This window comes from Pieris napi, chromosome 6, assembly GCF_905475465.1.
Source record: "Pieris napi chromosome 6, ilPieNapi1.2, whole genome shotgun sequence".
Taxonomy (NCBI): Eukaryota; Metazoa; Arthropoda; class Insecta; order Lepidoptera; family Pieridae; genus Pieris; species Pieris napi.
Window position 1 is genome coordinate 4,505,956 of NC_062239.1, and position 18,659 is coordinate 4,524,614.

Below are 18,659 nucleotides of genomic sequence, written 5' to 3' on the forward strand. Positions count from 1 at the left end.
CTATTAAGATGTGTCTTGTATAAGCTTTTTTTTTATATTAGTCTTTATCTTGCAATCAGTCAGCTAGACTATGAGCAGATGTGTTGAGAGCTGTTAGGCGTTCCGAGCAAAATCTCCATCGAGACTGCTTCTCTCTTTCAACCGTGTCGATCAAGACTTAGGATTTGTCGCCTTTTAAGCCTATTTATTAGGTCCAGTATGGTTAGTTGCGTGGCAAGCTTAGTAGGGTGCATTTCTAGCCTTTTTCTGTATTTCATACTCCAGGTCTTGATCTCCTCTTTGACAGTCCTGATTTTGAGGTGTTCATGAATCTCCGATGTTTTTATAAACCACGGACAGTTGGATATTTGTTTCAAGATGTAATTTTGAACCCTCTGTATGATACTTATGTTAGAGTCACATAAGTATCATCACACATCACGCCGAACCCCATAGTTGAATCCCGTATGTCCAAATGTATTAGCTTAAATAAAAATGGTTTGACTTTTAAATAGAACGTCTACGCCTCATATTTAGTTCAAAGACCCTCTAAAATCTGCCAAAATAACTACGTCTCTACTTGGAAGCTATGAATAAAATTATTTGCAACTAGCTCTCTGTGTCGGGGCAAAGTTCAAAAGCACGCTCCAACCCCTAGAAATTACTCAAATTGTCTACATGTTCCTTTACACTCAAAACGTATTCATCTCGGTACGATTAATTCACGTATATTCTAGGAAATACAGCTTATATGTATAAGAGTTTTGTTATAGTGTTGGTACATTGTGTTAAATTTATCACGTACCTACTAAGCCGCATCTAGGGTTTTTTATTAAAACAGGTGAATCCAATATGTAATCATCACGGTCGGATTTATTCACGTATATTCTAAAAAATACAGATAATATGCATACGAATTTGGCATACAACTTTGCCTCAAGTACTTGCAGAACAAGGTTTTTAGCATTGTCATTAATCTAAAACGTTTTGTCCCTTTCACTGTCAAGTGATCTAAAAATAACTAAACGAGACAAAAAAATATTCAATACTAAAAATAAGAGATTTGTTTGAAATAATAGACTTAGAAATACTATCAATTGTCTTGACACATTTTAATATAATTAAGGTCAATGTTATTTTAATAATATTCTTCCAAATATTTAAAGCTTTGTACTGTAATACAAACAGTGTGTTCTAAATTTAACATTGTTATTGGATTCCTAAAGAAGGAAGGTAATTAAATATAATTTTATTTCCGAAGAAAGCGAAGTATCACCGAAACAAGAACATTTTTTTTTGTCTCACAGAAGCGATGTTTAAAAAAAAGAACCGCCTTAGGCTTATTTTCTTTCAACATTATATTATTAAATCCAATTATATGACAATGAAGATGGCCGTGTCTGTCTGATTAAAAGGAAAAACATACATTGTTCTTCTAAATACATACACGTTTACTATAAATGTGTAAATTTAAATATCTTTGAGATTTAAGTGGTACGAAACCTCGATCCTTAGATTGTTAAAATAGTGTTCTAAGGGCTATTATTTTTCTACTTAGAAATCCGTGTTAGGTTGTTCTGTAATATAAATATTAACTATTTTAATCGAAGAAAATGTAGAAATATAATTCTTTACATGAATGTACCTGAAAACTGTACTCTAGTGGGAGTGCCATGCTTTCTCTAGTGGGAGTGCCATGCTGTTGCCTTCGGGCTTCAGCCAAATGGGCAGGCACGACCGGGGCAGTACCACTGTCTCTCAGAAAACCGGCGTGAAGTGATGCAATAAGTTCACCTTATTGTACTCGCGTTTCGTGCGGTGAGAGAGACTCCCGGAGCCCATTCCCCCCCCCCCCCCATGAAATATGAAGGTGCAGAAAAAAGAGAATCTACCCCAGGGGGGTACCACACGCGCTCGCGGTGGAGAATCCCCCTCTGGGCGTCCAACACCGGGACACTCTGCGCCCGGTGGTGGACGCACAGGCTGCCCTTCGTATTCTGGGGGGGGGCAATTCTGCGCTCGGTAAAAACATTAATCGTTCTCGGGGCAAACGGAGCAATTTAACAAAGGCACCCCCGTCCACACTCGCCGTGGACTTCACTAATGTTAGGGGGCTCAATTCCAACATCAACGCTGTCCACTACCACTTAGAGACTGCGAAGCCGGCCTTGCTTTTTCTTACCGAGACTCAGATATCCCCCCCGGCTGATACTTCCTACCTCTCCTACCCGGGGTACAAATTGGAACATTCATTTGTGCCGCGGGCGGGAGTTTGCGTGTACGTCAGAGAGGATATCTGTTCTCGTCGCCTCGGGACGCTTGAAGGAAGGGACCTATCTAACCTCTGGCTGCGCGTAGACTGCGATGACCATCCGCGATTCTACGCATGCCTGTATAGGTCCCATAGCGGAAATACCGAAACTGACCGACTCATTGAGCACATCCAAATGGCTACAGATTCCCTGCTCGAAAGGGTCCCTACCGCTGAAATCGTGATACTTGGCGATTTTAACGCCCACCATGCCGATTGGCTCGGCTCAGAAACCACCGATCATGCGGGAAGATCCTTTCACGACTTTGCTTTGGCTTACGACTTGACGCAAATGGTCCCTGCGATTACGCGAATACCAGATGTGGATGGTCATAAACCCTCTTTGTTGGACCTTCTGCTGACTTCACATCCGGAGAACTACCAAGTCTCTGTTGAACCGCCATTGGGTTCATCAGATCATTGTGTGGTCCGGAGCATTGTGCCGTTCACGCGCCCTCTTCGGCCTAGCTTCACTGGCTGTCGCCGCGTGTGGCACTATAAGTCAGCAGATTGGGATGGGATGCGGTCTTTTTTTGCGTCCTACCCTTGGGGGCCCATTTGCTTTTCGTCGAGTACTCCAGATGCCGTCGCTGACTCTGTCGCCGAGGTGGTCCTGCAGGGTATGGAACTCTTTATTCCATTCTCTGCGGTGCCGGTCGGTGGCAAGTCCCAGCCTTGGTTTAGGCGTTCTTGCAAAGCGGCTTTGCGCCGTAAGCGTGAATGCTTTAAAGCCTGGGCAGAAGCGGTGACATCCTGTGATGTGACTATCGGCGAACGTAAAAAAGCATACAATTCAGCCTCCAGGTCCTTCAAGCGAGAAATCGCTAAAGCAAAGTCAGAGCACATTGCCAGATTTGGTGAGAAATTGGCCCACCTCCCTTCGGGTACTCGAGCCTTCTGGTCTCTTGCCAAAGCTGTCCAAGGGAATTTCTGTCTGCCCTCAATTCCACCACTGCATAGGGAGGATGACTCACTGGCCCATACCGCGAAAGAGAAGGCCGATCTTCTAGGCTGTCTCTTTGCGTCGAACTCCACTTTGGATGATCAAGGGAAGGAACCACCGACATTATTGCGGTGTGATACTACGATGCCCGAAGTTATATTCCGGCAACGTGCTATCCGTAAAGCTTTGTCTTCCTTGGACATCCATAAGTCGAGCGGACCCGATGGCATCCCTCCAATTGTGCTGCGTACTTGTGCTCCTGAGTTGGCTCCGGTCCTAACGCGCCTTTTCCGGTACCTTTACACGCTCGGCACTGTTCCGAAGTGCTGGAAGATCGCTTCGATACATCCGATCCCTAAAAAAGGCGATCGCTCTGATCCGTCCAACTATCGCCCAATAGCTATAACCTCCTTGTTCTCCAAAATAATGGAAACCATTATTAACAGCCAGCTCCTGAGGTATCTAGAGGGCCACCAGCTGATTAGCGATTCTCAGTACGGCTTTCGTCGTGGTCGCTCAGCTGGTGACCTCCTTGTATACCTTACACATAGGTGGGCAGAGGCAATTGAGTCCAAGGGGGAGGCGCTGGCGGTAAGTTTGGACATAGCGAAAGCCTTCGATCGGGTGTGGCACAGAGCACTGCTCTCGAAGCTTCCAGCCTACGGGCTCCCTGAGAAATTATGCAACTGGATTTCCAGCTTTCTCGCTGATCGGAGCATCAAAGTCGTCATCGACGGAGCATGCTCCGACCTGAAACCTGTGAATGCTGGTGTCCCACAAGGCTGTGTCCTATCCCCGACCCTGTTTATTCTGCATATCAATGATATGTTGCAGCTTAGCAACATTCATTGCTATGCGGACGACAGCACTGGTGATACTTTTTACACTGGCCGGGCAGGTATTTCTCGGGCTGTTGTCGATGAGTACCGGAACAAACTTGTGTCTGAAGTCGAAACTCTTCTACGTGGAGTCTCGGACTGGGGTAGAATAAATCTAGTCCAATTTAACCCCAAGAAGACACAAGTATGCGCGTTTTCCGCTAAAAAAACTCCCTTTGTCGCTACTCCCCTCTTTGAAGACACTCTCCTTAAAGCCTCAGCTAGCATCGGAATACTGGGCGTTGACATATAGAATAACGTTCAGTTTCGCGGTCATCTGGAAGGAAAGGCTAAATTAGCCTCCAAAAAGCTTGGTGTGCTCAGCAAGGCGAGACGGTACTTCACTCCGGGCCACCGCTTGCAACTATATAAAGCTCAAATTCGGCCCCATATGGAGTACTGCTCTCACCTCTGGGCGGGAGCTCCCCAGTACCAGCTCCTTCCACTTGACCGTATTCAACGAAGAGCGGTTCGAATCGTCGACGACCAGTCACTTTCAGAGCGGCTTGATCCCTTGGCGTTGCGTAGAGATGTGGGATCTCTCTGCATCTTCTACCGCATTTACCATGGAGAGTGTTCAGAGGAGTTGTTCGGTCTAATACCTGCAGCTGAGTTTCATCATCGGACGTCAAGGCAAAATACAAAATACCATCCGTATCACCTCGACGTCCGTCGTTCCACAACAGAGCGTTTTCTAAGGCAGTTTTTGCCGCGCACCACCACTATGTGGAACCAGCTGCCCACAGAAGTATTTCCGAACCAATTCGACTTAGGGTCCTTCAAGAAAAGAGCGTACCAATTCCTGAAAGGCCGGCAACGCACTTGCGAGCCTTCTGGCATTGTGAGTGTCCATGGGCGGCGGTATCACTTAACATCAGGTGAGCCTCCTGCCCGTTTGCCTCCTATTACATTAAAAAAAAAAAATAAAAAAAAACTGCTATTTCCATGTGTAATTTACAATTCAATTCAATCTTCAAAATTGGTCATTCTAAACTTTCCAAATCTCCCTTTTTTAATGTGTTTTTTCATTGACGTTTTGTAAAAGTTTCTTCCTGTACGTTCGACATCAAAGGTTCCTTATCGTTCCCTCGCAACCTTATTTCACAACTTTGCGGAACATTTGTATCAATGAGTTTTTTTACCTTTATTTAAACTTTTCATACTCTTTAAATAAACATATTTTAAAATCACTAAACACTTTTCGGGAACATAAAAGTATTTATTTGTATACTGTATTACTCGTATACAACAGTGTCGGCTCAATCTCAAAGGCGCCTTGTCTATCTACAGTTTTTACATCCTTTCGCTTCCTCTTAATAATAATTACCATTAAAACACAGCGATTTGGGGCTTTTGACCTGCCCATTTTCAAGTTCATTCTGAATAGCCAAAAACAGTCGAGCAGATCTACAAGCCCCTCCCTTAGCATCCAAAAGTATTTATACTGATAAAAATAATAACAAACAAATAAAAAAAGGTTTATTTAGAATATTAAATTGATGTCTTAAAGAAAACATAGTTTTAACCAATTACGATTTAACCGTCGTATGTTTTTAAATATTATTTGACTAATTTAGACTTATTTCGTGTCTGAATAAGATCGTATCAATGAACCCATCCTTTGAAAGAAAATATAACATATATTCGAATTAAATAGAGGTTTAAACAATATCATAACACAAAGACGATATTAATATTACGAAGCATGTTTGGTTCAATCAAATTCGATACAGGTTATAACTGAAATTTAATATTTGATTACCAATAGTTGTCGATATATAAGAGAAACAGGTATTAATCGTATTACATTAATATAGATGGATCCTGATTGCTGTTTATACATAACATAGCCTGAATTGATATTGGGGTATTATTGCCGGTGTATTGCAATTATATGTGTAATCAGCTTTTAATATGTAATGTTATGAGCTTTCTAGAATGGAATTTATACAACATCAAATGTGCGATTCAACTTTGTGTTAGTTTAGGTAAAATATTTCATCACGTTCATTTATTTTTGCCAAGTGAATTGAGTGTGATGTGGCTATTTAGCCGTTAAATATTTTTAACCCTATAGAGGGCTAGTTTTTTTAGTTACTTCAACGTACTCTCCATACTTATAACTAGAGATAGAAATAGCAATGTCTTAAACAAATAAAAGAATTCCATATTACATATTATATTTATTTAGTAACTATATTTGCAAAGTCTATAACTGGTTACTGGTAGGGTAGACCAATTTTTATGTCTTACATATTTTTTTATATTCTTCTTGAAGTCAATTTTTAGCAAGCAGGTTAAGGCACACATAGAGCGATAATTGGTGGACAGCTAGGCAAATACACAACCAGATAGGAAATCGCGCTCTTAATCACTAGATCAAAACTGCTCCCATATTATCAGACGAAATTCTTACAATATTACCCCGAACTTGCGTACATTATAATTTTTACAGCGATAATTCCAAAATATATTTTTGCTTAACGAAGATAATTTTCTTAATTAATCCCTACGAGCGCTGGAATTTTTCCCCGTCTAATTGATGTTTGATAATGAAGATAATTCTTTGCCTACTTCGGACCACCAATTTATTATATTAAGACCTTTTCCCACCGTTCGCTTCGAATCCGAAAAAAAACTGTTACGCGTGCTTTGCTACTATTATTATTTCTTAATTCACAAATATACCCCCGCCATCTTTTCTTTTTCTTCTGGTAGAAGGAAGAAGTCGTGGTTGCGGAATGTACGAGAGTGGACCGACACCACATGCGCCGATGAGCTTTTTAAACTAGCGCAAGATACATAGCAATTCAAGTTGTTAACAGCCCACCTTTTCAATGTTTTCTTTTACAATAGGTTTTATACCATTATTTCAGAAAAATAACATCATATTGAAAAAAAAACAGCTTCAGAAGCGGTTTTTGTACTGCCTGTTCTAAAAAAAACATATTTAATTCATCACAATGTCGCCATTACTAATATGTTTTGCAATTATGTTAATAAGGGACAATATTAGTTTTTTTTTAAATAGTCTGTGAAATCTCGAATATAGTCATTGACAGTGATTTCGACCATCACCAAAATAACAAATAGAAGAGACATTAATAGCCTATGGCTACGTTACAATAACTTCATAAATTCATCAATTTCGGATAATTTTTGGAACGCCTTGACTTAGCAGAAAAATGAGCATCATTCTCACATATAAATGCTAAAATTATATTAATACTCACTTGACATTTTACCCTAGGACTTTTATAGGCCATAAAAGTATAGGGCACCTAAATCTCAGCTGGGTATACATTTTCTTTAAAAGGCTTCAGTATATGAAACATTTTATTGTAATCTATTCGTCTAAGCTTTATATTAAATCATATACTCACTTTATGTAAGAATATTAATATTTATATTAGAAGAAAATGAGAAAATACCCCACTCGACCTTTATGCTTTAGGGTACATGAAATCTTTTATCCAAAAGAAGAATGTATAAATCAAATAAAGGATATGTACGATGTTTGGTTTAGTCGCAAACCAGCCTGCGAGTCCGCACTCCATACAAAGAAAGAATCGATAGGTGGTTGCGTTGCCAGCCCTTTAGAAAAATATGATTTACAAACTGGTTTTTTAATACTAAAAAGAACTGAATATTATGACTTCACACGCGCTGGCTGATTTGACTTAAACACAAAAAAAAAGACAGCTATGACAAGAGAGAATCAACGGAATGTTATAGCAATGTCCTATTGTTACCGAAGGTAGTTTTATAGTATAGTATTATATAGTATTGCAATTTTATTCCCCATATAAATGTACGGCAATAAAATTGTACAAAAGGATAATTATTACAAAAATAAAAATGAAAATAAAATAAAATATTAAATAAAATCTGAGATAAATAATTACGGTACAAATATATTATCCTCACTCCTATCCTATCCTATCCTAAACCGTCCCTTAAATGTTTTGTCTTTTTTTTTATTAGTTGGGGGCAAACGAGCTAAGGGGAAGGCCATAACGCGCACTCATCGCAACGCTCGGACACCCATTTTAGTTCCCTGCCTTTGAGGAAGGGTAAGACTCTCTTTTTCAATAATTTGAGGTCGTATCTTCCGGTGAAATTCACTGGGAGCCGATTGCACAGTTCGCTAGTTCTCAAAAGATAATGTTTAGTAAAGCGGACTGTGGAAGACTTCCAGCCATCAGCCACCGCTATGGAATTATTACGGCTCGTGCGGTGATGAAACGAGTCAGGAGGGATCAACCAATCAAGCTGATCAGAAATATATTAGAGATTACGTAATGTTGATATTGGTTAAAAGGAAGAAGCTGGTATTTGGGAGCACTGGCCCAGAAATATGAGCAGTATTCCATGTGACATCGTACTTGAGCCTCTTAGATTGCATATGTTGTACCTCAATGACATACTGCTTGGCCCTACCCAAAACAACCAGCTTTCTGGACGCCAGTTTGACTTTTCTTCCTGATGATTGGAGAGTTGGACTTTTTTCGATGTGCTGACTCCAAGTATACTGAGGCCTTGTGATGTTCTATGGAGACCACCTTCAGATTGAGAACACAGAAACACGGAAACCACAAGGTAGAAAGATCGGAAACTTTCAAATGGCGATGAAAATGTGTGTCCTCTCAAATTTTTACATATTATACACTGGCTTGTGGTTTAATATTATGCTCAAAGGCTGGATAGCGTAAATGTTCAACAGACGAGGGAAGTATCATGGTCACCTCTAGAAACAATAAGGCCATCCATGTTAGTAAAGTTTGTGTTAAAATTTTTTGCCATGAGCGGTCTATTTCAGCTCTCCCACGTGTTCCAAGGGTGAGTGAGCACACCCAGGGATGGGCCCTCCAGCACCAGAAGTCCAGGCACCCTTTGTTTTCAGTAGGAAAGCGGTATTTTCCTGATACCGGCTCATTCAATACCGCGTGACACTCCCACTAGTTAGACTAACTGACTGATGTGGATGTATAGATGTCGCTCAATTATCACACTGAAGGGTGAAGGGGTCATCACCTCCCTACGCCTTAATAACCCTTAGTCGCCTTTTATGAGACCCACGGGTAGAGATAGGGTGGTGCGATTGTATAAGCCAGCACAACACGGCCAAAATCTGGCTTCGCTATCACAAAAAATAAACACAACAAAATGGCGTGCCTTAATTAGGTGGTTGCATGATGGTATATAGCTTAAAAGTCTTTCCCAATAAATACACTATACAAAACATAATTTAAGCCGACCAAGACTTAATGCGTTCAAAGAAACAAAATTTGAATGTGCTATTTATGTAATTGCTTAAAATTTCAGCATTAACTTCAAAGTGTATCAATTGGTGTGACGATTTTCACGAGCAATGGCCGAGGAGATTTAACATCCCGTGCAAAGGGTGTAAATTGGATTCATTCCTGGCGCGAGGAATTATCGCTGCCATTTATTGCTTTAGGTCTTATTGACGAGCTCGTAAGTGAATTCGTGCCATGGTTGATAGTGTTATGGCTTTAATTACACACTCTATTAACAAATTAATGAATTAAGTTTACGTTTTGGCAGCGTAGAGAATATTATAGAATCCTATTGCAACAACCCTATTATGCTTATGACGTTAGAAAATATCAAATGTATTGAAATTTGTTAAGCTTTGGAATTCAAAAACAAAACACAACTACTCATAAATAAGTTAAAGTTTGTTGTATTTAATATAAATAATTTTCAAATCGATTTGTAACAAATTGAAACAATGAATTATACATACGTTTAGCCCCATTCTGTAAAAATATACAGAAACTTCAAAGATGCGGCATTTCCGCGCAATAACAATTTTGTTGGCGTACCAAAGTGCGGTATAAGCTTTACCTAAAGTCGAGAATCCAATATGCTTGCAAATATGAAGGTGTGACATTATACCTCTGTATAATAATATTATGTTCTGTGGCTGTAAACTTCTGACTGCCTCTTTAATATTTCAGAGCGATTTGAATAATCCTTAGTACTTCGCTGTTTGCAAATCGTATTCAGTATTCTTGGAAAATTGTTTATAAGACGATAATGAATTTTGATAAATAAATTTGGCTGGTTTTATTTACAGTGTAATTTTCGACGAAATTATAATTATGTAAGTTAATATCATTGATCAACAATAGATTAGAGTCTATTAGTAACGTTTTTGTTTTTGTCTTAATTGTATACATTGCATTTATTTTAGTTATAAATGGGCTCTATCTCTGTAGTCAGTAGTTCTGGTAGATCACTCTGTAGTGCCAGTTGTGGCTGATACATATAATTTTGTTGTGTATAAAACCAATAAATATATATAATATATACTCGTCTTGCTACCTTATCTCTTTAATGCCCATTCTGATTCCTGAACATTTCAATAATATAAGGTATGAATGAATAATAGACATACACAACTATTTTATTTTAATATTTATTTATAATAGGACATAACCTAGACGATGTTAGAAAAACAGATTCCATACGCTAGCTATGTATAATGTATCATGTAAGGTGTCTACCAAAGTCGTACTATAGTACAAACACAAACCTAAATTACACTTTGAGCATATCCATACATTTATTAAAATATTATAACTCTATTCAGTGCCATGAATAGAGTTAATCCTAAGGTAGGTGTAGGGCACGATATTTTTATGTCAATTGGCTGAAGTATAACGATTATTATTATTAAAAGGTCACAATACATTCTTGCCAAAATGCACGAATTCCTCGCGGACGTAAGTATAATGTAATAAAATTAAAAACAATAAACATAGTCATTCTTTAATCTAAGTTGTAATTACACGTTAAAGTTAAGAACCCACAGTTGAGTTAATGAATGCACAGTGATTAGTATTGTCTAAGATATTAAAACGTTACACGGTTAGTCTAAGAATAGGTAGCAAAGTGGGTCGCGAACTAACCTCTCGTCTCGGCATGAATACGAGTATCACTGAATGTGAAAACATGTACGCCATATTAAAAAAATGCAAGTAACGCTTTGAGAAACCCGCTCTGTTCCATACTTTTTCTTGATTCATAACAAAGAATTGAGCTTGCTGCTAAAAAACTTTTATATCTAATAGGATTATATATTAATCCTTTAAAATAGATTATATGTTTTTAAGAGTAAAAAATATATTAACTTGTTTTTTAATACAAATGCAATAGGAGGCAAACGGGCAGGAGGCTCATCTGATGTTAAGTTGCGTGCGATATATGCGTGGGGTACTTGAAGAATTACTTAAATCAAAAAATTTAGGTACTAAAATTATAAACAAATGAAGTGCTAAAATGCCAAATAACCAGTAGAACTGTTTTCGTTGAAAATAATACCTTATTTATAGAGAGATAGAGATATAAAACACATTCAAAGGTAACGAATGAACACACAATTATAGTTCACGCGGAAATCTGAGTGCCTTAGAATTAGTCAATGCATATCTAGGCATGAAATTTACAATTTCCCTAATCCAAAAACCATTTCTTTCGCTACCATAAAACGATTCGTTAGCAATCAAAATGCGCATAAGAAATTAGTAGAACTTCCCTGTTTGCGCTAAAATTGAATCCAATTCCCAATATACATAAATAATTCATAAAGATTATATTAATATTCACTCGTTTCACTTGAAAATAAATTGGGTTTCGCATTAATCAGTAGGAATGCAATATTAAGAATTATTATTCTGGATTCTATATATTATACAGCTGGTAGCTTTAATTTGGTTTTAATTGTTTCTATGACACAAATGAATTGAAAAATTGAGTAGGATTTTAGACTCTCTTACTGTAAAAATATCTCACAAACATAGAAATTTGGTGGCCGTAATCACACGTGCATATTTTAATATTTAGCAAAAAGTAATGATTATAATAACTTTAGTTCACAACTGTTTAATAATAAAACCTTCTCTTATTTTGAACATCGATTTGCATTGGCCCATGAGACAGAACATTTTTATAACTAATATTAAATATACGTAACCTTAATCATATATCGGGCCGAGGACGTTGAAGGACGGCGAAGCGTTCTATGGCCTCCCACTAGACAGATGACCTGTGAGATGGTGAGGGTGGATGAACGGCGTTGAATGCTAAAAGCCGGCCGTATAGGAAATTTAGGAGAGAGGCCTATATCCACCACTGGACATCAACAGGCTGAAATGAACGAACGAACGAACTTTAATCATATAGTAAACCTAAAAAATATATTAAAACAAACTTTATAACTTCAAAAAAGGAACATGCATTTAAAACGATTTTGTAGTCGTTTACATATAACAAGATTATATTAATGAATATTATGAAGACGCTATTTGCCTCAGATATTACGAAGCAACTACTTTGCGCTACGGGGATTTTAAGCGCCGTAAAATCAGTTTAAATCCTTAATGTTGTTACTCAAGACTGTCGGCTATCCGACTTCTGTTTCTCTCAGATAGAAACTTATTACTTCGCAGCCTCGTTCTGACTATTAAAGACAGATAAAAATAAATAGGTTGTTTTCAGTTTGAGTAATTATGTTTTTAGTCCAAAATTTTTCGAATAATGTAACAAACAAAAAAGTAAAATACAAGTTGTTGATGTCTAGTGAATTTCATTGTATATTTCGGCTAGCAAAACTCCTGGAGTGATCGCTAGCTTCTTAGCGACCTTATGCCGTCAAGGGTCTGTGCTCGACGACGACTCGACGAACATTTAAGAGTAACATGGGAACTATTTCCGCTTTTTCCGCTAGAAAAACGGCTCTTCAGGGACGGATCTAGCATTCGCATCGGGGATCGCATATATACAAATGTATAATTTTAATAATTAGGATCATTTAGTGGTATATAATATCTATATCTGGCCATGCGTCATACTCGTGAACGGGTGCTACTTGTGGTGACTGGTCGTACTTGAATTTGTGTATGCGGTGATGACAGTTATTTCGACAATGTATTTGCGTGTTGTTCCCACGAGAATGTAAGTGCGTGCTCCTATTTCACCATGCCTCCTACTGATAGAGGACAAATCTTTGTTTTTAATTTAATTTTATTATTATTTATAGCTTTAGATGTCATGTGGAACATGGTGTAATGGTTGCAGCTCCTTGCAAACGTTGTGTAAAACAAAAAACTTGGCAATTAAAAACAGTGGCGGAGAGTTTATTGCCCGTTCTTCTAGTTCTCTTCCGTTCTACGCCCTTGATTTGAGAACTGGCAGTAAATGTAAAATTAGAAGCATTTAATGTATATTTCTTTTTTGACGGTCATAAGTGTACATTGTGTTACTAGTATATGAATAAATGATTTTTGACTTTGACTTTATAAAATTTTCATTAATAAGGGTTTCGTATTCGAAGTCCTTTTGTAATATGTTTTGTATTTTATCATTTTATGAAAATACGAGACTGTCCAGACCCCAGGAGAGTCTGCCCTTCTAGACTAGCCTTAGCCATTTCAGTATTATTAAATATCCATATCAAGTAACTGCTTGCTATAATGTTATTATATATAGAAGTGAACTCATTACGCCCACGATTGAAGATTCCTATATTAATATTTAAATGATGTGAGATACAGATTGAAAGCAGCTTGAAATGGACAAAAGTTATTACAGAATAGCAACCACGAGATGGAAAAAGGAAAAGCGGTAGACAGAGAAAGAGATGGGCAGACGATATAAAGAAACTTGGAGGCACTACTTGGACAAGAAGAGCTAATATTCGAAAAGAATTGAAAGGAAGAGGCCTATGTGTCACGCTAATCACCGGCACATCTGATGTATTTGAATAAGTTAGGGTATGTAACTTAAACATGTGTTTATATAAATTATACTGGGTGTCAGCAATAAAGGCTTAATAATAATAAAATATGATTGTTTTTTTTATTTATGTAATTGTATCAACAAATTTCAAATACATATATCCCGAATATGGCAATTAAAGCAAACACAAAAGGGATATCAAACGATTTATATAACTCTGAACTAAACTACTAGCGGAAAAAACAAAATAAGTCTAAATATTAAATGAAAACAATGAAACTACAAATATTTTACTGCAAACAAACTATTGTGACAAAACATTTTTAAACGGAAAATGTTGAATTAATAAAAATTCATATATTAGTAATATTATATTTTATTCAATTGTTCACTTATGTGCTTTGTCGCTTTAGAGTGAAGAGTTAATACTTTATTGCAAAAATAACCATCTTAATTGTAATGTATTAGTTTCGGTGCGTAACTTAATGATAATTGCCGGAAACTGTATGCACTAGTTTGACTGATTAAGTAAAGGTTCTTACAGGTATTTTCATCAACCCGGCGCTGAGGCTTGCCGAAGACAGAAGACACTTACACGACCTCCAGTAATGAGGAGCGCGACTGAAGAAATATACACATTATATAATATATAAAACAAACAATACAAATTATACCAGGTACATCTCTTCAGTGATAATATCAAACATGAAATGGGTTCGTTACAGTTATGATTACGTCATAAATCCAATGTCGTCTGAAAATTGCAATACCTAATATTATATTTACTCTCACTTACCTTGAACAAAACGTTCCGAATAATAAAATAACCTTGACGGCTTAAATAAAATCTTCGTGAAATTCTTAACATCGCAGCTTTACTACTATTTAGCTTCTTCGTATGTATAATTTTACCGAAGTATTGTGAAAAAGCTATTTACTTAACCGTTTTATATACATTTTAGCCTGCAAAGTGTTGAAAGCGTGTTAACGCACGTGACGCCACAATTTTCGAATCCTGGTGAAGCAATAATTGAGGTTGGTAAGCGCAGAAGACTACAAATTTATTTATTTATTTAAATATAACACAATAATGTCCTAACAGGTGACACTAAATCAACAATAATGCATAACCAATAATATCTGATCCCATGTAACAATTTTATCAAGTACATCGCAAGCGTGAATTCTCGGCGTAGTCTAAGGTCGTTGTAGCCCACAGAACCAAGAATAAATAAGGTCGGATACATGAGTGGGTAAAAAAAATACATACCGTACATCCTACAATATATGTGCCTCAAAAATTTCTTTTGTACCGCTCCAACATCATCTTATACTTAGTTTCATGGGGAGCCCAAATCGAGGAATTACGAGTATGTCCCAAATGAACTAACCAATTGGCTGCCAATAGTGATATTCGTGAAATCTTTTGATTGTCTCAGTACAAAAGACACAGAAATGTGTTTGCATGGAACAGATAGACCACATTTCTTTTCAGCCAAACAAGCTTTGTTTTTCCGTATGATTGTGTTTTCTATACCTATTTGCCCCAAGGACATATTTGATTTACTAGCATTTTTGTTAGCGGTTCTTTAATTTGTAAATTATATTATCTCTTCTAGAAAATTGATTATTTTAAAAATATATATCTAAAGAGCGCTACTGAGCACGATAAATTTAATTAGCTTACGACTGATTAAAAAAAAATATAGACAGTGAAAGACTTTTTAAACTGAATGGATGATTGGTGTACTCGTTTAAAGCTAATAATTATAAACGGCTCACTCACTATTTAATTACTTAATACATATAGAATCCGCAGCAAGGCGGAAAATTTGATTAGAGTCCAGTTGTGCTGGAAACACTTCGAACAAGAAACTTCAGCTTAATTACCCATTACTTTCATGTGAGTGTACCTATATATAAGTTGCTTATCATATTAGTTTGAACTGTTTAATACTAGTAAATTAATAATCTCCATATTATGTTACTAATTCAATAGGCTTGTATTGTCAGCTAAATTAATGATTGCGCTATTTATTGTAAAGAGGAGTTCGTTTCTATTTTATGTAATAGTGAATTTCATATATTGAACCGATTTTAAATACTGACCTTAGGGAGTAATGATCTATTTTGAATTGAAAAGAACTTCCTAACGAAGTATTGGATCGCGTGTACTTTGATGTCTCTCGTATTTACACCACGGACGGAATCAGAATTCGCGTCAGGGGGTTCACACAGTCAAAGTTTTAATTTGGTGACGTATACGTACCTACACTTATACCATGTTTCTGTACAGTCTATCGTATACAGAAGTTTGTTTGTTTAGAAAGACTGATTTGGATCATTTTTATAAGGACTCTGTATAACCCTGACAAATTTTCAACACTACTTACAATTATGATACAATATCAATTAATAAACAGTTACACTTGACTTACGCCCTTCATACATTTTCAGAAATCGGCCAGTCTCAGAAACAAATTCATCCCATAATCAGATCTGAAATAAGAATTTTCCAAATCGGTATAGACCTTTATGAATTGGTTATCGAGTACTTAAAATATATTCCTAAGTGAACTTAATAAACTTGGAAGTTTGGGCCGGTTGTACAGATATTTATATTTAATACGTACCTATAATATTCGAGAGCAAACTTTATATTGACGTGATAACGTCTTTAAAATCGTTTTAGTCGGGTGACATGTTCAGAAACTTGTGTCACACCAAAACCTCACGAGCGCGATCGCAGGTATAACGAGAGAGAGACGGACCGATCTCCCGTCTCATCTCGAGCGCTGCCAGTCATTCCGTGAATGTATGAAGAAAAATGTATATCATAGTCGAATAAGTAAACTTGTCATTTTACACCCGAAAGTTATCATCAAAAGTGTGAATAAAACGATAGATGTAATTTAAAATTTGAAAAAATTGTTATCTTCATTAATTCCTTACTTCCCAAAAACTTATATCACCAATAAGACGTTATCACGTAAACATCTCGATCGTAAACCTAAGTACTTTACAAACAACCAATTTTTTTTTTCTGAGTTACGCCTACAATTCAAGTTTTTTTAATTGTTTTTTTTTATATAATATGTAAGTAGGTTTATAATGGATTCATATCAGTATTAAGGCGGAAACATACTACCAAAACGCGACGCTACACCACGCCATCCGACGCATGTCAGTACTTATCAATCCCATATATTTAATATGGTCAGATGCACATAGACAACACGCCATGTGATCACACGCGGTAACATCCAATCGATTTGGATCGGCGTGTTGTGGATGTTGTGATGATGACATCATGCGTCAGTCTTTCGAGTTTTTGACACGAATGTCAATTTATATACTTAGATATTTTTGGATTTATTTGGCAAAATGAACGACAAACAATTAATTGAGTTGGTGAAACAATATTCTGTTTTATATGACATGAGATTACCTCAATACAAGGACAAAATCAGGGACTTAGGATGTTGGTAGTTTAATACAAATAACCTGCTAATCAATTCAGTAAAAAACTAAATACAATACACATACAATTTTTTATTTCAATTAAAATAGACATCTGATTGCGCTGCAAACATTCCTCGAATCTGAACCTCAAATTGGTAAAAACTTGCTGGCACATTGCGCGGGGAATAAATCAGCTAAATGACTTCTGAATTTGCAAGCGTGTCGTGGTGTCGCGTGTTGGTAATGTGCACGATGGACATCGGGTGTCGACACGACACGTCGCGTCGCGTTTTAGTAGTATGTTTCCGCCTTTAATGTTTCAAAATCTTAAACTATGATGCTAATTTTGAAACATGTTTTTTTCACAAACAAATGAATAACTTATAAACAAACGTTCAAGTAAGTAACTTTGAATCTATGAATAATTTTGGCGCGATAGGTGCCTGGATTAACCCATCTTGGGACTTCAACACGACCGACCCGAATTGCTATTTACTCTTGGGACCACAGGAAATTGCTATTAGATAATAATCACGGACTAACGCTCTCCTAATACTGTGCATTATTTTCTCTAATATTTTTAAAAAATTATTAAGATTAAATTAGCCATCAAAAATATTTTTGCTGTAGTTGCGTTTTACGACCCCGCAAAATACATAATTTATTTTAAAAAATTACCAATCGGTTTCTAAAGTACTAAAGTCATTAGGATTCGCTACAGTCTATAGAAATACGAGCCGTTATATAAGCCCTTTCAAAGTACCCTTGAAGCAATAACTTCTCAGGTGTAACACGAAGATTCAATTGCGAATTATGTTTATTTTTTCGCTATTGAGTATCATACTCATCTTATCCCATTTACAAAAAAATACAATATAGTTTTTGAAATGGTGTTTTCTCTAAGTCTAGTTATAGTTTGCGAGAGTTAGGGATATATTGACAAACGAGGCTTAGCACTTAATGTTTTTCTTTCCTGAAAACAAAACTATTATTTTTATCCATCATGGATTGAGATTCATGGGTCACTACAAAATGAAGGTTTTTCGAGACTTTTAATAACCACTTTGACATGGCTAAACCACTTTTGATGGGCAGAGCACCAGCCAAACGTAGCAGTACATAAATATAACAGTAGTCAGTCGGCGGCTTAAGCGTCCGCGAGGTCACCACATGTTGCCCAGTACCCTGGGAGCTTATTATTATTATTGAGTACTGTTCTTGCAAACTGGGTAGACAAATTTTTCTAAACGAGAGAACATTTTTTTTTTTTTTTTTTTGGAGTTTATGGCCTGGTATCTAGACCTTTAGGCCAACGAGAGAA